Source organism: Canis lupus, chromosome Y (genome assembly GCF_048164855.1).
Source record: "Canis lupus baileyi chromosome Y, mCanLup2.hap1, whole genome shotgun sequence".
Classification (NCBI taxonomy): domain Eukaryota; kingdom Metazoa; phylum Chordata; class Mammalia; order Carnivora; family Canidae; genus Canis; species Canis lupus.
The window spans coordinates 2604078-2620935 of record NC_132877.1 but is presented as its reverse complement, the minus strand read 5'-3'; the positions used below and the strand labels follow the sequence as shown (position 1 = coordinate 2620935).

General features: G+C 42.7%; 2 long non-coding RNA genes across 2 annotated transcripts in view; one reads left to right on the top strand and one right to left on the bottom strand.

Moving 5' to 3' along the window:
• Nucleotides 1-16858, top strand: part of LOC140629041 (uncharacterized) — a 308289-nt gene that overhangs the window by 53556 nt on the left and 237875 nt on the right. The window lies entirely within an intron of this gene.
• On the bottom strand, nt 1112-13471 carry LOC140629066 (uncharacterized). Its single transcript, XR_012026924.1, has 3 exons — nt 13369-13471; nt 1478-1640; nt 1112-1244 (listed from the first exon to the last, which is right to left on the bottom strand). It is a non-coding gene; the product is annotated as an uncharacterized lncRNA (long non-coding RNA).

Here is a 16858-nt window from a genome sequence, read left to right as displayed (position 1 = left end):
CTGTGCTGAATTTTGTGCAGGTGAGAACACCTGGTGGTGGATTCGATCTCCTCCATTGACCCCTGGGTGATGGGATTTGTTTTGGTGATATTTCATCCTAAGTAAAGACCTAAGCCCACCTAAGTAAAGACCTGTCTTGGGTCACCTGGTGGCTCAATCCATTGAGTGTCTGCCTTCATCAGGTCATGATCTCAGGGTCCTGGGATCGAGTCCTGCATTGGGCTCCTTCCTCAGCAGGGAGACTGCTTCTCCCTCTCCTTTTGCCTCTTCCCCAGCTCACGCTCTCATTCTGCCTCAAATAAATGAGATGTTAAAAGAAAAGAAGAAGAAGGGATCCCTGGGTGGCGCAGCGGTTTGGCGCCTGCCTTTGGCCCAGGGCGCGATTCTGGAGACCCGGGATCGAATCCCACATCGGGCTCCCAGTGCATGGAGCCTGCTTCTCCCTCTGCCTATGTCTCTGCCTCTCTCTCTCTCTCTGTGACTATCATAAATAAATAAATATTTAAAAAAAAAAAAAAAGAAAAGAAGAAGAAGAAAAGAAAAAAGCTGTCTCTTCCTCAGAGGTAGGAGATGGGCTTATTTGCTCAGGACGAATGAGAGAGAGAATAAGCACATTTTTAGGAGAACAGGAGTCCCATCTGAATGTTCAAATACATGAGACCACGTTGTAGGGCAGAGATGAGCGGTGACCAGTGAAAGTGTCTGTGTGCGGGAGACGAATGACCCTTCTGTGCTTGGCTACAGAAAGCAGAGTCGGGGACAACATTGGATTTTGCAGAGGTTGAAATTTGGCCTCTGCAAAATTAGTCAAAGAGGATGCTTCTGTGTAGGATGGATCTCTGGGCCTTCACGGGGAGCAGAGCAACATCCCAAGGCTGCGATGACAACAGGAACATCAAATTGTCATATGGACCCTACCTTATGACCATAACTACTCCATTCTGTTGGCTTTCAAAATGCTCCCTGGATCTATCTGCTATTTTGGTGGAGGAAACAAAATCTAAACGCTCCCTAAAGTGGAATCACGTTCCATAGTCTGTTTCTAGTCGAATTTACATTTTGTCCTGATGATTCCCAATGATCATTATATCCTGGAAGTTTATTAGTTGTTGCTTTACTTGAATGCAGTCGTTTTAACAGCAAACATCATTCTCCATGTTTGGGTGTTTCTGGCCATTGGGTTCCAGGGTTCTCTGACGCTTCAAGGAACGGGGTTCATTTTTCTTTTTGTTTTAAGATTTTACCTATTTGTTTGACCGAGAGAGAGAGAGACAGAGAGAAACGGGATTTGTTTTGATGCTTTCAATGATAGTTTGCAGGGACTGAGTGCTCAGTGTCGTGGCGGAAAAGCTCTGGCCCCTTGCCTTGGCTTAGAATATCTTGAGGTATCAACCCTCCTTCCAACCCCCTGAGGCACAGTCTACACCCCCTGCTACAACATAACCACCGGTTTATTTCTCTCTTTGCCCAAACTTACCTTTTATGATTGCTTGTACGCATCCTTCTTGTAAGCCATCAGTGATGAACCTCCTCCGTGCCAACCTCCATCCCAGGGACAGAAATGGCAAGATGTTTCCTTCTGAAGTCAAATTAAGGACATAACTTGTCTGCTATGTTGAATATGTCTCCTTCCCCAAAATCTGTGTCAACAGGAAACCTCAGAATTGTAACCTTATTTGGAAACAGGGTGTTTCTAGGTGTCATCACGTTACGATGTGGGCAGGCTCCCATGCGATGATTGGGGTGTCCTCCCATGAAAAGGGACATTGGGACCCAGGGCAAGGACCATGTGAGTGAGCCACAGAGAGGATGGCCCTGCGACACTGGAGACAGAGGCCAGGCTTTGCTGCCAACCAAAAAAAGTAGGAAGGAGGCAAAGCTGGATTCTCCATCAGGGCTTCCAGAAGGAACCAACCCAGCCCACCTTGACCTGAGACTTGTGGCCTCCGGAGCTCTGACAAATAAATGTCCAAGGGTCAGCCACCATGTTTGTTGGGACTTTTCCCCCAACGACTGTGACAATCGCAGTTTGTCAAGCACGTTCATCCCAGCAGGTTGCCTCCTGCCAGCATTTTCTGAGCAGCAAGACAAAACATAGGCCAGAAAGGCAAGGTCTCCTGAAGGGCAGAGCCTCACCTGGATGGACCTCCCTCTGGAGCTCCGTGTATTCTGCTCCCAAACAGCCAGGAAAAAAAAAAAATGAAAAATCACATGGCGCTCTGATAACTGGTCTTCTGATCGAGTCTGCCAGATAGCCACAGCCTCAGCGCCATCCCCAGCAAGACTGTGAACTGCCTCTGCGTCCGTGTTGGAAGAAAAGAAAACTCAAACAAAACAAAAATAAATAGATAGATAGATAGATGATACAGATAGATGATAGATAGATAGATGATGATGATAGATAGATAGATAGATAGATAGATAGATAGATAGATAGATAGAAACATAATGGAGATGTGCTTAAAGCAAATTAAGAATTAACTGGGATCAGAGGGCACATATTGCTGATCTTGTTCAATGTGTATGTGTTCATTTTAGTTCCCATTACCTTTGAAAAATACTGAAATGTACACAACATCGAAGTGTGGACAGATGGAAATATAACTTTCAGAATACCTCCATACCGTGAAATGCTGTCATGAGCAAGGGTGTTGAAAGGATGTCACCACCTTTCCCAAAACGTGTCCCTTGGAACTGGAATTAAGACGAGCCATATTTAAAAAGAACAACTCAGAGGAAGAGCCATGGACACAATGGATTAATTCACATGCACACAGACACGTGCAAAGACTTGTAGATTTTCTTTGTGTGTGTAAAACTGATGGGAACATTTAATCCATAAGGAGACACAATATGTAGTGCATCATTGTCAAGTTTCTATTGAGTTTTTTTTTTCCTTCTGACTATTCTAAGCATGTAACTCAGTGGCAACTAGTGAGATGTTTTTTTTAATTAATTAATTAATTTATTTATTTGAGAGAAAGAAACCATGAACAGGGAGGAGAGGCAGAGAGAGACAGAAAAGCAGACTCCTCCATGAGCAGGGAGCCCAACGTGGCGCTCGATCCCAAGCCCCTGAGATGATGACCTGAGCTGAAGGCAGACACTTAACCCACTGAGCCACCAGCCACCCCCACAACTGTGAATTTTAATGCATTCTCCTAGGCGTGTGTATATACCACTCTCACAGAGTGAAGGCTTCCCTTTGTCATTACTCTTTCTTTTTCTCCTTGAAAATACCTTCTTTACAACACCTCCTAGGACCACCATACCTAATTCATACTCAGTGAATAATTATTTCATATAGTCAGTGAATAATTATTTCAAGTTTTCCTTACTGAAAGGAACCAAGCTCCACCTCCACTTCCATGCAATCCTGCACCGTCACCAGCCCAGCCTGCAAACACCACCTCTGCGGATTCCACACAGCCCACACTGTCCTTTATTCTGCTCTCAAGTAGATCTTCGAGTCTTCTCCTACCCGAGAACATCCTCTTGGTCTGCAAACCAACATCTGCGTTTCCTCGTGCAAGTGATACTAATTGCATAACATGTTACCTTTTCTTGCAATGTGTTTTGTCACTGGGTAGAAACAACAGTCTTCAGGAGCAGAGACTGTGGTAACATTTAGACAATTTCTAATGATGAGCACATAGACGCTGTATCTGCGGGAGGGACACAGTTGGACTAGCAGTTCTTGGGCATCATGGATGAGGTTACTAGTACCCATTAAACATCAAAATAAATACACCTAAAAAGTAGATCCAAGCGCAGATCGCATTCTACCGCCTTTAAAACGTATGTGATGGAAATGACCTCGACACTGTTAATATTTGAACAATTAGTGTTTTTATTATACCACGGACACCGATTGTTCTTTTGAAACAAACAAGCACAAAGTAGTAACGATGCATAGTGTAATTTACCGCTTCTAGGTAATTGTGTTGCGTTGAGTATCGATTTAAACAAAAGCTGGGTAGGTAAGTTAAGATTTTAATAAGCCTTTGAAAATGGCTCGACAGCAGAATGGTATGATGAGTTGAAAATTCAATATCCCATCTTCTTTCTCCCAGCTGATAGACTGGTACCGATTTCTGCAATCGGAGAGAGTACTTTGGTTGAAAAGAATTCTGAGTCAAATGGGGTATTTACTGGGCTCACGTGAACAAATGTGCCATTTAACAGAATTTCAAGTATTCTGGGCACAAAATGAACAGAGAAGCACCCTGATTTTTACCCCCACGTTTGGTCCAATGTATTGCTAATCAAGAAGCATTATTCAGCTCTCAATTTAAATGATTATCCGTACACCCTGACTGTTCCTATTTAAGAATAATCATGCCTGATTTATATGTAAGGAGAAATAGATTGTTCTACTGGAATTGTTGCTGCTCAAATCTTCACTCCAGAGAATAAAGGGTAGAATGTGGAGAACTGCCCCAAATCTCGCCACCGCCATCCTTGCATGAATCCTGGGTGTTTCCTAGCACTGTTATCGTGCCCCCATTGAAATCTCGATGCCCAGACGCACAGTGGCACCTCCCTGATATGTGAATTTGCAGAGCATCTAAGACTGTTCAGTCTTACAATAACGATACCAACTGTTATGATTATGGTTACGCAGCTACTGCTTAAGGAGCGTTAATTCTGACTCGGTAGATCTGAAGAAGGACGCGATAATTTTGCATCTCTAACAAGCTCCCATATGATGCGGAGGCTGCTCGCTGGTCCGCGGACCACACTTTGAGCAGCAGGGCTGCTGCAGACACTCAAAGATGTGCAGCAGTGAAATCCAGATCTCTTGATTCTACATAAGTATATGTTATATACTAGATGACCCTGAGTCAAATCCATATGCAGGTCTCTGAGATACAGAAGAGGCTGCATAGAATCTTGCAAGAATGTCATTTCACAGACCCCAAACTGTGGTTTTTCTAAGAGGGTGAGCTGCTAGTGAATTCTGATCATGCATGAGCAAAAAACATTAGAGAAATGTGGGACCTTGGCTCAGGTGCACAGCACTACCTGACTCCTCAATTGATAAGCATACTATTAATTACAATTGTGTAATATTAATGTACACATTATATACTAATATACAATTTGCAATATATCTATAATATATAGCATATAAATCATATTATGATAGTAATATCTTAACTTTAATACTATTTAAATAATATTAACACTGATTTTACTTATTTAAAATTGATAATACTCATATTTTTAAAATTTAATTAATTTATTTTTTTAAAGATTTATTTATTCATTTATGATAGACATAGAGAGAGAGAGGCAGAGACACAGGAGAAGGGAGAAGCAGGCTCCATGCAGGGAGCCCGATGTGGGACTCCATCCCGGGACTCCAGGATCGCTCCCCGGGCCAAAGGCAGGCGCCAAACCGCTGAGCCACCCAGGGATCCCCTAAAAATTTAATTTAAGTATAATTAGTTAAAATTGATAATACTGGGGATCTCTGGGTGGCTCAGTGGTTTGGCGCCTGCCTTAGGCCCAGGGCATGATCCTGGACTCCCAGGATCGAGTCCCACATCAGGCTCCCTGCATAAAGCCTGATTGTCCCTCTGCCTGTGTCTCTGCCTCTCTCACTCTCTCTCATGAATAAATAAATAATAAATAAATAAATAAATAAATAAATAAATAAATAAAAAATAAAATAAAATTGATAATACTGATATTTTTGTCATAATATTAATATTACAGGGAAGCTATGTCAATGAGAAGTTTATTTCAACACACACACCAAATAGAAAAATTCTTTAATATTATTTTGAGGGCAGCCCCGGTGGCGCAGCAGTTTAGCACCGCCTGCAGCCCAGGGTGTGATCCTGGAGACCCTGGATCGAGTCCCATGTCAGGCTCTCTGTGTGGTGCCTGCTTCTCCCTCTGCTTCTCCCTCTGCCTGTGTCTCTGCTTCTCTCTCTCTCTCTCTCTCTCTGTGTCTCTAATAATAAATAAATAAATAATCTTAAAAAAATAAATAAATAAAATTATTTTGAAAGGAAATCTTTAAAAAATGTTTTTTCATTCAAATTTCAGTTAATACGATATGCAGCAACTACACTTTAGTAAAAATAAAGAGAAATAACATGTGGGAAGTATAAAAATGTTAGTGACACAACTTAATACCAAGCCAATGAATATAGGTCATAATTATTGCACTCCTGTGGCCAAGGTCAGCTGTAATATCTAAAACGTGTTCCAGGGCCTGTTTTCTTTTCTTTTTTTTTTTTTAATATAAGATTTTTTAAAGATTTTATTTATTTATTCATGAGAGACAGAGAGAGAGAGAGAGAGAGAGGCAATGACACAGGAAGAGGGAGAAGCAGGCTCAATGCAGGGAGCCTGACGTAGGACTCGATCCCGGGTCTCCAGGATCATGCAGGGCCTGTTTTCATTTTAAACAAATGTACCTAAAGTCGTATGCTAGAACATTCTGTGCAGTGTTTAATTCTGTGACTGGCAGGGAAGCAACCAGGGGAAATGTGGTGGTGAGTCAGCAGGAATATTCTCTCAAGCTGTGGTAATAGAACATCCATTATCTGAATATGGCTATCTACATTTAAATATAAACTAATTTAAATTAAATTAATTGAATATTCAGTTCCTCATTTTAAAAAGCTACACGTCAAGTATTTGATAGAGTGACTGCCATATTGGTTAGAAGACATTTCTGTCATCACAGATGGTCCAAGAGGACCCATTGATCTAGATGATAGAGGTTATACACGGTCATTATTTACTTCTCACTGCCTTTAACACTCACGCATAAGCAGAAACACACATACCCACACCCACACCCACACACCCAAATCTATTTTGGTGAATGTTGACGGGGAAATGTAGAGTACCAAGCAGGAGTAAGGAATTGTGATCACCGCGGAACAATTCTACAAACAGAATGCAAATAAGTTGTTTTCATTAGAGAAGCAAAGAGATCTTGAATCTAGTGATTTCCAGTTGTAGTTAGTCTAAAGACATATTTATTCACATTTTCACTTGTGCAAAATAGTAAATGTTTTTAACGGTAAATAAGAGAAAATAGAGTAGCTGGCGTGCCCGGGTGGCTCAGTCGGTTAAACATCTGCCTTTGGCTCAGGTCGTGGCCCCAGGGTCCTGGAGTTGAGTCCCGCATTGGGCTCATCTCAGAGTCTCTCCATCTCCCTCTACCTGCCACTCCCCCTGCTTGTGTGCTCTCTGTCAAATAAATAAATAAAATCTTTAAAAATAAAAATACAGTAGCAATGGGCTTCTGTTTCTCTAACTCAATTCATCCAAAATAGTAGTAGTATCTGTCTTGCTGGAATTTCATAGTTCGTTTTTTTTTTTTCCAATGCAATGAAGTACTTTTTTTTTTGTTTTGTTTTGTTTTTTTCAAGGAAGTGCTTTATATTAAAAATTTCTAAAACCTGCTCATGGATCTTTATAGCAGCTTCATTCATAATTGTCCAAACTTGGATGCAACCAAGACGTCCATTAGTAGGTAAACAGATAAATCAACTGTGGTCCATCCAGAGAATAGAATATTATTCAACAATAGAAAGACATGAGCTGCCAGGCTATAAAAAGTCATGGAGAAAACTTAAATGCATATTACTAAGTGGAAAAAAGCCAATATGAAAATGTTCCATCTTGTCGGATTCCAACTCCATGACATTCTGGAAAAGGCAAGACTTTGTAGACTGGCAAAGATCAGTGGCTGCCAGGGAATGGGAGGGGAGCATGAAGAGCCCCAGCTCAGAGCATTTTTAAGGCAGAGAAATGGCTCTGTGTGATCCTACAACGACACATGCTTGTCATTGTACATTTGTGCAAACTCATAGAATGGACACCACCAACCCTGAACCCTAATATATAAACTGTGGATCTTGGGCATAATGAGGTGTCAAGGTAGGTTCACTCATCTTAGCAAATGCACCATCTGGTGGGGACGTTGGTAACAGGGGAAGCTCTGTGTATGTGGGGTCGGGAGCGTATGGGAAATCTCTGTACCTTCTGCTCAGTTTTGCTGTGAAGTGAAAACGGCTCTGAAAGATAAAGTAAATTTTTTTGAAATGTGTATAAAATGGCATTGTGTTAACTTTTGACATTCTTCTTTACTGCTAGGATTTAAGAGAGGAAAGTGATCTGTTTATATGAACCCAAATATTGACTATTTCTGTTTTTCTTCATTTCTGACATTCCAGATTTTCCTCTGTTATTATGCCTCTCTCCTCTGTAGAATTTCTTTTAGCATTTCTTTCAAAAAAGTAGATCTTGGAGACAACTTATCTCAGTTTTTCTTGAACCGAAATGTCTTAACTTTGGCTTCATTCCTGTAGGGCATTTTTTTTTCCCCTACCTATAGACTCTACTTTGTGTGATTTTCCTTTGGAAAGTTAAAAAAGTTCTTCCAGTGTTTTCTGGTCTTTATGATTGTTTTCTATTGTGGTAAGAACACTTCAGTTGGAGATCTATCCTCTTCGCCGAGTTTTGAGTGAAGTATGGGCACAGCGTTTCATAGCACATCTCTAGAGAGTGTTCTTCCGGCATAAGTGAAACTTTAGTCCCATAGAATATCCAATCCCCACTTGATCCTTCTCCCCATTGCAACCACCATTCTATGCTCTGCGTCTATGAGTCTGTTTCAGTAGCCTCTGAAAAGTGGAATCACGTCGTACTCTCCAAAGAACGTACACACATGGCCAACAGGTGTATCGACATCACTTATCATCAGGAAAATGCAAATCAAAATCACCATTAGGAGGTCAGGAAATGACTTGGAGATGTTGCAGATGTGGGAGAGGATGTGGAGAAAGGGGAAACACTTACACTGTTGGGTGGGAATGCAAGGTAGTGTAGCCACTCTGGAAAATAGCATGGAAAATCCTCAAAAAGTTGAAAATAGAGCTAGGTAGGTGAGGAACTAGCAATTGCACTATTGGGTATTTACCCCAAAGATACCAACATAGTGATCTGAAGGGACACCTGCACCCCAATGTTTATGGCAGCAATGTCCACAATCACCAAACTATGGAAAGAGCCCAGATGTCCCGACAGATGAATAGATAAAGAAGATGTGGTGTTTATATACAATGGAATATTACTGAGCCATCAGAAAGGATGAACTCTTTCCATTTGCAATGACGTGAGTGGAACTAGAGGGTATTACGCTAAGTGAAACACATCAGTCAATCAGAGAAAGTGAGATATGATCTCACTCACATGTGGAACTTAAGAAAGAAAACAGAGGATCATAAGGGAGAGAAGGAAAAAAATATAACAAAGAGGGAGACCGACCATAAGAGACTCTTAATCATAGGAAACAAACTGAGGGTCGCTGGAGGGAAGATGAGTATAGCGATGGGGTAACTGGGTGATGGGCATGAAGGAGGGCACAGGATGTGATATGCACTGGGTGTTATATAAGATGACAAATCACTGACCTCTACCTCTGAAACCAATAATACATTATATATCCTTTACTTGAATTTAAAAAATTAAAAAATCATGATGAATATAACCTCGCTTTTTTTCACGTGCCTACTGTTTTTTTTTTTTTTTAAGATAATGTGTTGGTGACGATGTGCAGAAATTGGAGCCCTGTACACTGTAGATAGGAATGTAAATTGTGTAGGTGCTATGAAAACCTGTATGGTGTCTCCTCAGATAGTAAAAACAGGATTCTTGGAGAACACCCAGAGAGGCTCAGGTGGTTAAGCATCTGCCTTTGGCTTTGGTCATGATCCTGGGGTCCTGGGATCGAGCCCCATATGGGGCTCCCTGCTCAGCAGTGACTCTGCTTCTCCCTCTCCCCCTGCCCCTCCTGCTGCTCATGCTCTCTCAAATAAATAAAATCCTAAAAAATTAAAATAAAAAAACAGGACTCCTGTTATAATCCAGCAATGCCTCCTCTGGGTATTTACCCAAGAGAATAGAAGTCAAGACCTCAAAGGGCTGTCCGTACTTCCCAGGTTCACTGGAGAACTATTCAGGATAGCCAAGATGGTGGGAACAACCCAAGAGTCCATGGATAGATTTACGGATGAAGAAAGTGTGGTACCGGGATCCCCGGGTGGCTCAGCGGTTTAATGCCTGCCTTCCGCCAAGGACATGGTCCTGGAGTCCTGGGATCGAGTCCCACATTGGGATCCCTGCATGGAGCTGCTTCTCCCTCTGCCTGTGTCTCTGCCTCTCTCTCTCTGTTTCTCATGAATAAATAAAATAAAATCTTAAAAAAAAAAGTGTGGTACCTCCATCCGATGGACTAATATTATTCAACCTTAACAAAGAAGGAAATCTTAAAAAAATAAAATAAAATAAATTTAAAAAAGAAGGAAATCCTGCCACCTGTGAGAACACAAACCTTCAAGACATGATGCCACATGCAATAAGCAATCACAGATAGTCTTTACGATTTTTGACGAACACTCTGCTTTTGCGTCAGTCATTAATCTCTGAATGTCATGTATTATTTCTCTCTGCTTTCAACAACTTTTAGCAAAGTTTGTGAAACCTGTTTACCAGCTTGATGAAAAGGAGTGTGCCACCTTTAAATTATTATTATTTTATCCTCTTCAGAATTTGTGAAAATATGTGTGCCATTTTTTAATTATTATTATTTTATCCTCTTTAGAGTTTACTGACTTTCTAGACATGCCTTTTGTTAAATCTGGGAAATGAACCAGTATTATTATTTTTTCTTCTTCTCCTCCTGCTTCTTCTTCCTCTTCTTTTACTTCTTCCTCTGCCTCTTCCTCTTTGTCTTCCCGTTCCTCTCCTCCTCTCCCGTCTTCTTCTTTCTGCACCAATTTCTATCTTCTCTCCTTCAAGAATTTTAAGGAAAAGAGCCATAGACCGGTTGATAAGATCTTGCACATTCATTTGTTTCTGCCTCTTACATTTTCTTCTCTCTGTTGCTCAGATAAGCTGATTTGTATGGATTGATCTCTGGGTTCGTGGTCTCTCCCTGCTCTTCCTTCCATCCTGCCATCGAGCTTCTCCACCTACATGACTTGAGTCCTTCCTGTATTGCTGCCTCATGAAATGTACTTTTTGGTTCTGTTTTGTTGAGTTGACGTCTTAGCCACGACTTCCATCTTTCCTGTTATTTCCAGAATATTCACCTTTCTTTCTCGGAATGGGGTTATACGAGTTGCCTCGAAAGCTTTGTCTTGTAAACTTTCCACTTCTGGGTCCTGTTGGAGTTGGCACACGTTGACTGTCTCGTTGTCTGGAGAATCCTTGAGATTATCCACATCCTCTCATATGTCGAGTACTTTTGGATTTAGACCTTGCACATTTTGAATATTTCCCTGTGAAACTCGAGATCCCATTAAATCCACCTGGAATGTTTTATTATTTATTTATTTTTTTTTAAAGATTTTATTTATTTATTCATGATAGTCACAGAGAGAGAGAGAGGCAGAGACACAGGCAGAGGGAGAAGCAGGCTCCATGCACCGGGAGCCCGACATGGGATTCGATCCCGGGTCTCCAGGATCGCGCCCTGGGCCAAAGGCAGGCGCCAAACCGCTGCGCCACCCAGGGATCCCATATTATTTATTTTTATAAAAAATTTTTTTAGCTTTGGCAGGTGCTGCACGTGGTTCATTTCACAGCACAAATTCTAACCTGCCTTCCTGGGCTACGATTCTGGTTTCAACTGGCTATTTTGCTCTGTCTCACATGGGTTCCTACCAACAGCCTGTCTGCTTTCTGGACGGTAGCTTGCACCCACTCTTTTTCATCATCCTTTGTTACGTTAATTTTCATTTTTGCAATGTGTACAGAGCTCGGGTCCAGTCATGGCATCATAGGGTTCCCCATTCTCTCACACCAGCTCCTTCCACTTGACTTTGCCTACAACCTGCAGCTCCTGGAGCCCCTTGTCCTGGCCCTGTGCCTGGCCCTGATCTCTGTTGCATCCTTTGCATGACTAGGTAACGCATGACTGCCAAGGGGAAAGAGCTCGGAGACGTGGCTGCAACTCTAGCCCTCAGTGTGGCTGCCTAAGCTCTGTTCCTAGAGCTCGCTGGAGGGAGGCCAGGAGAGAGCTGTGAGCTCTGTGCTCTGTGGGGGCCCCTCTTCCTGGTCCTTTGATGCAATAGAGACGTTTGCTTGGTGCCCTTACTGTCCATAAATGCTGCCTTGTTACGCGAGTCCAGTCGGATGAAAGCCAGGAGCAATGCTCCCAGAGCCAGCACCAGCCCACTAGCGTATGGCTCCTCTTTGGCTTTCCACTTGCTTGTCCAGTCAAAACCAGATTAGGTTTTGAACCTAATCCTAAGAATTCAAAGATCTACCAAACTTACACCATATTCTACTACATCATTCCTCACTTACACGAGTCTTCATGGTGTTTCCTTATATATTCTATGCAAGATTTCGTTGTAATCAGAGCCAGTGTTTCAGGGCAGTGTGTTTAAGTCGTGTTCATCGGTCCTGATTTCCCACCTGGTGATCCTGCATTCTATTCCCTTTTTCCGTTGTGGACTCCAAGGGGCTTGCAAAGGGTGCAGCCATCAAATGCTGATGCCCTGAAATTGGAATGGATTTGAGAGCCCTTGGGTGTTCACCGCGAATTGAATCTTGCTGGGGGACCTCAGGACTGATGATGACATAAAGCTGAACGGAACATGTAAATCCTCCAAAGCAAAGTCAGCACCATCCCATCGTCTTCTTGTTCTGTACTGAGGGCTGGGAGCACCATCCTCACTCACGAATAAACCCCCTCTGCCCACCACGGAAGGCCAGTTTCTCCTTTTTTCTTTTCAAGGTGATGGAAACTCCATTCCTGGGGTTGTGTTTTCTGCCTCCGCTCCTCCACTCTTGCCTGAAGATGCCATCACATCTGAAGTGACCTGGAGTGCGCTCCGTGACAGAGATGACATCATTCAAACCTTGCGCAAAGGCGTCTCTTGCTTTGTGATATCCTCACATCATACCTAGGAATCTTCGGAGTGAACGTGCATTAAATGTTCCCATCATGGGCAGCAAGAGGGAAGCCTGGGTGTGATGATCAGATGTGCGACGGGAGGGGGCCAGCTCAGCCTGCAGGCGGGTTGGGCCCCATGCAGAGAGGCGAGGTCCCCCCAATGGGTGACAACCCTAATGGCTTTGATGGAGGAAAGGTGAAGAAGGCTTTCCTCCAACGCATGCACACACCTTGGACATAAGAACCTGCAGTGCAGTGTCCCACGAGTCTGCCTTTGAGCACACCCAACACCCATTTATATTTAAACAGGCCCCTGACTTGGGGGAGGCAAAAAAAGAGAGAGAGAGAGAAAGAATGAAATAAAAAAAAAAGAGTTTTGCAAAGAAGTTCTTTGTAGTTCTTATTCCAAAGCCCTGAAGAAGACAAACCTTCACCTGCCACCAGGAGGGGAGACGTCTGTGCCACTCGTCCTAAAATGCTGGCTGACTTTTTCTGACAACATGTGCGAGGACAGCAGGCCTCAGAAGCCCCGCCAGGCGCACACCTGCAGACACCCACGTGTGCACGAGCCCTGCTGTGACCTCATAAGGTGGCTTCTGTGACGAAACCAGCATTCCGTTGGGCTAACCAGGCCCTCCCCTGGGGTAGAAAATAGGTCCCACAGGTTGCTCTGCTCTTCTGTCTCACCTGGAGTTATTTTTAGGCCTTGTTAATACTTAAGAGCCTCTTAACGCATTTCAGTGTTTTCCTGCACAAACCTGCTCCGCGCCCGCCCTGCCAAAGGAGCCCCCGAAGCCAAGTGCCTAACGGATTCTGCGGTTCTCCTCGGCCGAGTGTGCCAAGGGCCTTGTCTGCTTGCCCAGAATCTGTTCAGCTGTCTTTGGGTCGTGAGAGGTAATGAGAAACAGTGGGGATCGTCCCACCCAAGCTGTGCGCGTGGTACCCAAGGCCCCCAGATAGCCCCAGAGCTCGGCCACGACGCCAGAGGCTCAGCTGCTCCTGCTCTCTTAAAACCCCATTTATCCTTCCTCAGAGAGCCGGGTGGTGTGAGCACACACTCTGTGCACTTGGCCACATGGCCGGCGGGGACCCGGGCTCCAGGGCCAACTGGGCACCATCAACGATACAACCCAAATATTTGTTTTCACCCAACTTCACTTTGTGGTTCCTAGAATAAGGGCATCATCTTCCACAGTCCTGCTGCCTTTTCTCAGAATCTCCAAGAACGTAAACGTTTCCATCGCTTGGGTGACTAAACGTGTGGACTTCACAGCTCCTTCAATGTCGGTGAGGTTTTCAAGTGCCATGCAACACAAGGAAGAAATAAACTAACTAGGGCTCAACAGAACCGCCCCCAAAATTTTGGACTTTGTCCTTAAAAAAAAAAAGTGTTTGATTTGGAATGGATTCCTGTGTTGATTAAAAACAAGCAACAAAAACTAGCAGATTCTGGACTTTCTCCCAATCAGTGGTCGTAGACTTTTGTTTTTGTTTTTGTTTGTTTTTAAGATAGGGTGGTCTCGTTGGATGAGGTAGGATGTTGGAATAAAAATACACTAGTTCATTCTGGACACATTTTATTGCACTAGATTTGGTGGTAATGAAATTAGACATGCTTGTTTTTTTAATATTTTATTCATCATGTGGGACCCGATCCCAGGACCCCAGGATCACGACCTAAGCCAAATGCAGACACTCAACCACTGAGCCACCCAGGTGTTCCAGTGGAATATTTTTAATGACCAAGCATTTGTAAATACTTTTGATTGATTTTTTCCCCTTTGTCTGCATGGTGGTCAAATTTCTGTGTGCAGATTTCTCTGTATAGAGTCCCCAAACCATATGTCATCTACATTTCTTGGTTGATACAAAAGGATATTCAAGGGTGATTTCTACAACTTTCATTCCAACCATATGTATTCAGTTTGGATGTGACAAATGTTATAGCCTGGATCAAAAAATTAATATTTAATCCTGCATTTGCTTCATGAACTCAAGATAATAAAACTCAGTAGGCTTTGGTCAATGTTAAATGATATGAATGTGGAGGTTTTTCACAAAAGGTGGACACTCAATACCTGCTAATTTAATGGAAATTTGATTTTCTTAAGACTTTATTTATTCATAAGGCTCACAGAGAGGCAGGCAGAGACACAGGCAGAGGGAGAAGCAGGCTCCTTGCAGGGGGCCCAACGTGGGACTCAATCCCAGGACCCTGGGATCACACCATGAGCCAAAGGCAGATGATCAACCACTGAGCTACCTAAATTTGATTTGTTTTATCTGCATGCTCTAAACCTCTAAATATTACATGATAATTCACTTTGTCATCCTAAATTATTTCTAGTTGATTTTTTTTTTTTTTTTTTTACCTCAAATCTTCCGTTTCTGGTTTGATTTTTGGGTTTCTTTTCTTTTCTTTTTTTTTTTTTTTTTTGGTGTTTTAGATTCCCAATAAGATTGATGTGGGGATTTAATTATAGCTGCTAAAAACCTAATCATTAATAGTGTTAAACGAACCTCAGGGCACTTTTTTGTCTTAATGAACATTGACAACTCTATGGAACATAACGACGTTAGAAAAATATCTCTGTCACATTAATAACTCCACCAACCACAGAGCCATCTGGACTCTACTCCAGAAACCTTCCCTCACTAAAATTTCTTTAATAGCCCCAACCTGGGAAATGTCATGAATTCTTCCCTGATAGGGCTGAACATATGTCATATTTCTTTCCTCCTGAGTCCCTTGACAGTTCCATAAATCTAAAGTCACAGAATTAACAATTACATGCAACAAATAACAAATTTTACTTTGTAGTGTTATGGATGTTTATCTTCCTTCCTTTATCGTCCCTCTAGTGCTTGAGTCAGGAAATCGGATTTGTACATCCTGCTAAGGATTCAAAGACTTTTTCTATAGATGAGACTGATTTCAGAGAACTCCAGAGTTAGATGTAGGTTCTTAAAAAGTATTTATTTAATTATTTATTCATGAGAGACACACAGAGAGAGACAGAGACACAGGCAGAGGGAGAAACCTAAACATTTCGACAGGGAATCACCCTGTTCCTTACAAAAAGCTCTCCTGTCCTGGAGAAGCATGCACTCTGGGCTCAGTTCAGGGATCGGAGGACATTTCTCCTTTTCTGTCAGCTTGTGTGTCTTTTATTCCTCACCAACTCCACTTGAGACACCTTGTTTGTTCAGTTTGACAGATGGACAACAGAAATCTGTTAAATAATGGGACGACCCTGTCCAGGGTCACCCAAGCAATTGTAGATATGAATCCACATGTCCCAGACCCAATCCTCTCCCTCTTTCCACTGAACTTGCTCAACCTTTAAACAAAAGGAGATGCCAGTTAGGACCATTACTGGTTGTTTGACCATCTGTATAGTCGTGGGTTTCCATCAGTGATTTGCATTCAAGTATATTGAGCACCAAAGGTTCTTTGTATTAAGCTTCATCGAGTTCCCTTTGTTAAGACAAGTAGAGGGCCGAAGTATGGCACGCATACACATATCCATAAATACCGGTGGAAACATTGACATAACACGGGAGACCAGGCTCGAATGGGAGAACTCACTTTTATACTTACATCTGGAAACTGGGAATGTGTGTCATCTACTAGTCTCTCGAATGAGCTATGCATGCCATGACGTCAGTGACCATCCATCAGGCACCATGATGCCTTCAGACTTGATACCTCCAACACATCTCTCACCTTTGCCTGTGATTATAAATTCAACAACCCATCAGAACCATCAGTGAGCTACCCCACAAAAGACCCTAAGCCTTCTAGGTCACAGATTCAGTTCTCTGTCTCCATTTCATGAGCCCTTCTGTTTGCAGCCAGTGGTCCCCATTTTAACCAAACAGCAAGCACACTAACCAACTCTCAAGCCAACAGTTACCCTTGAC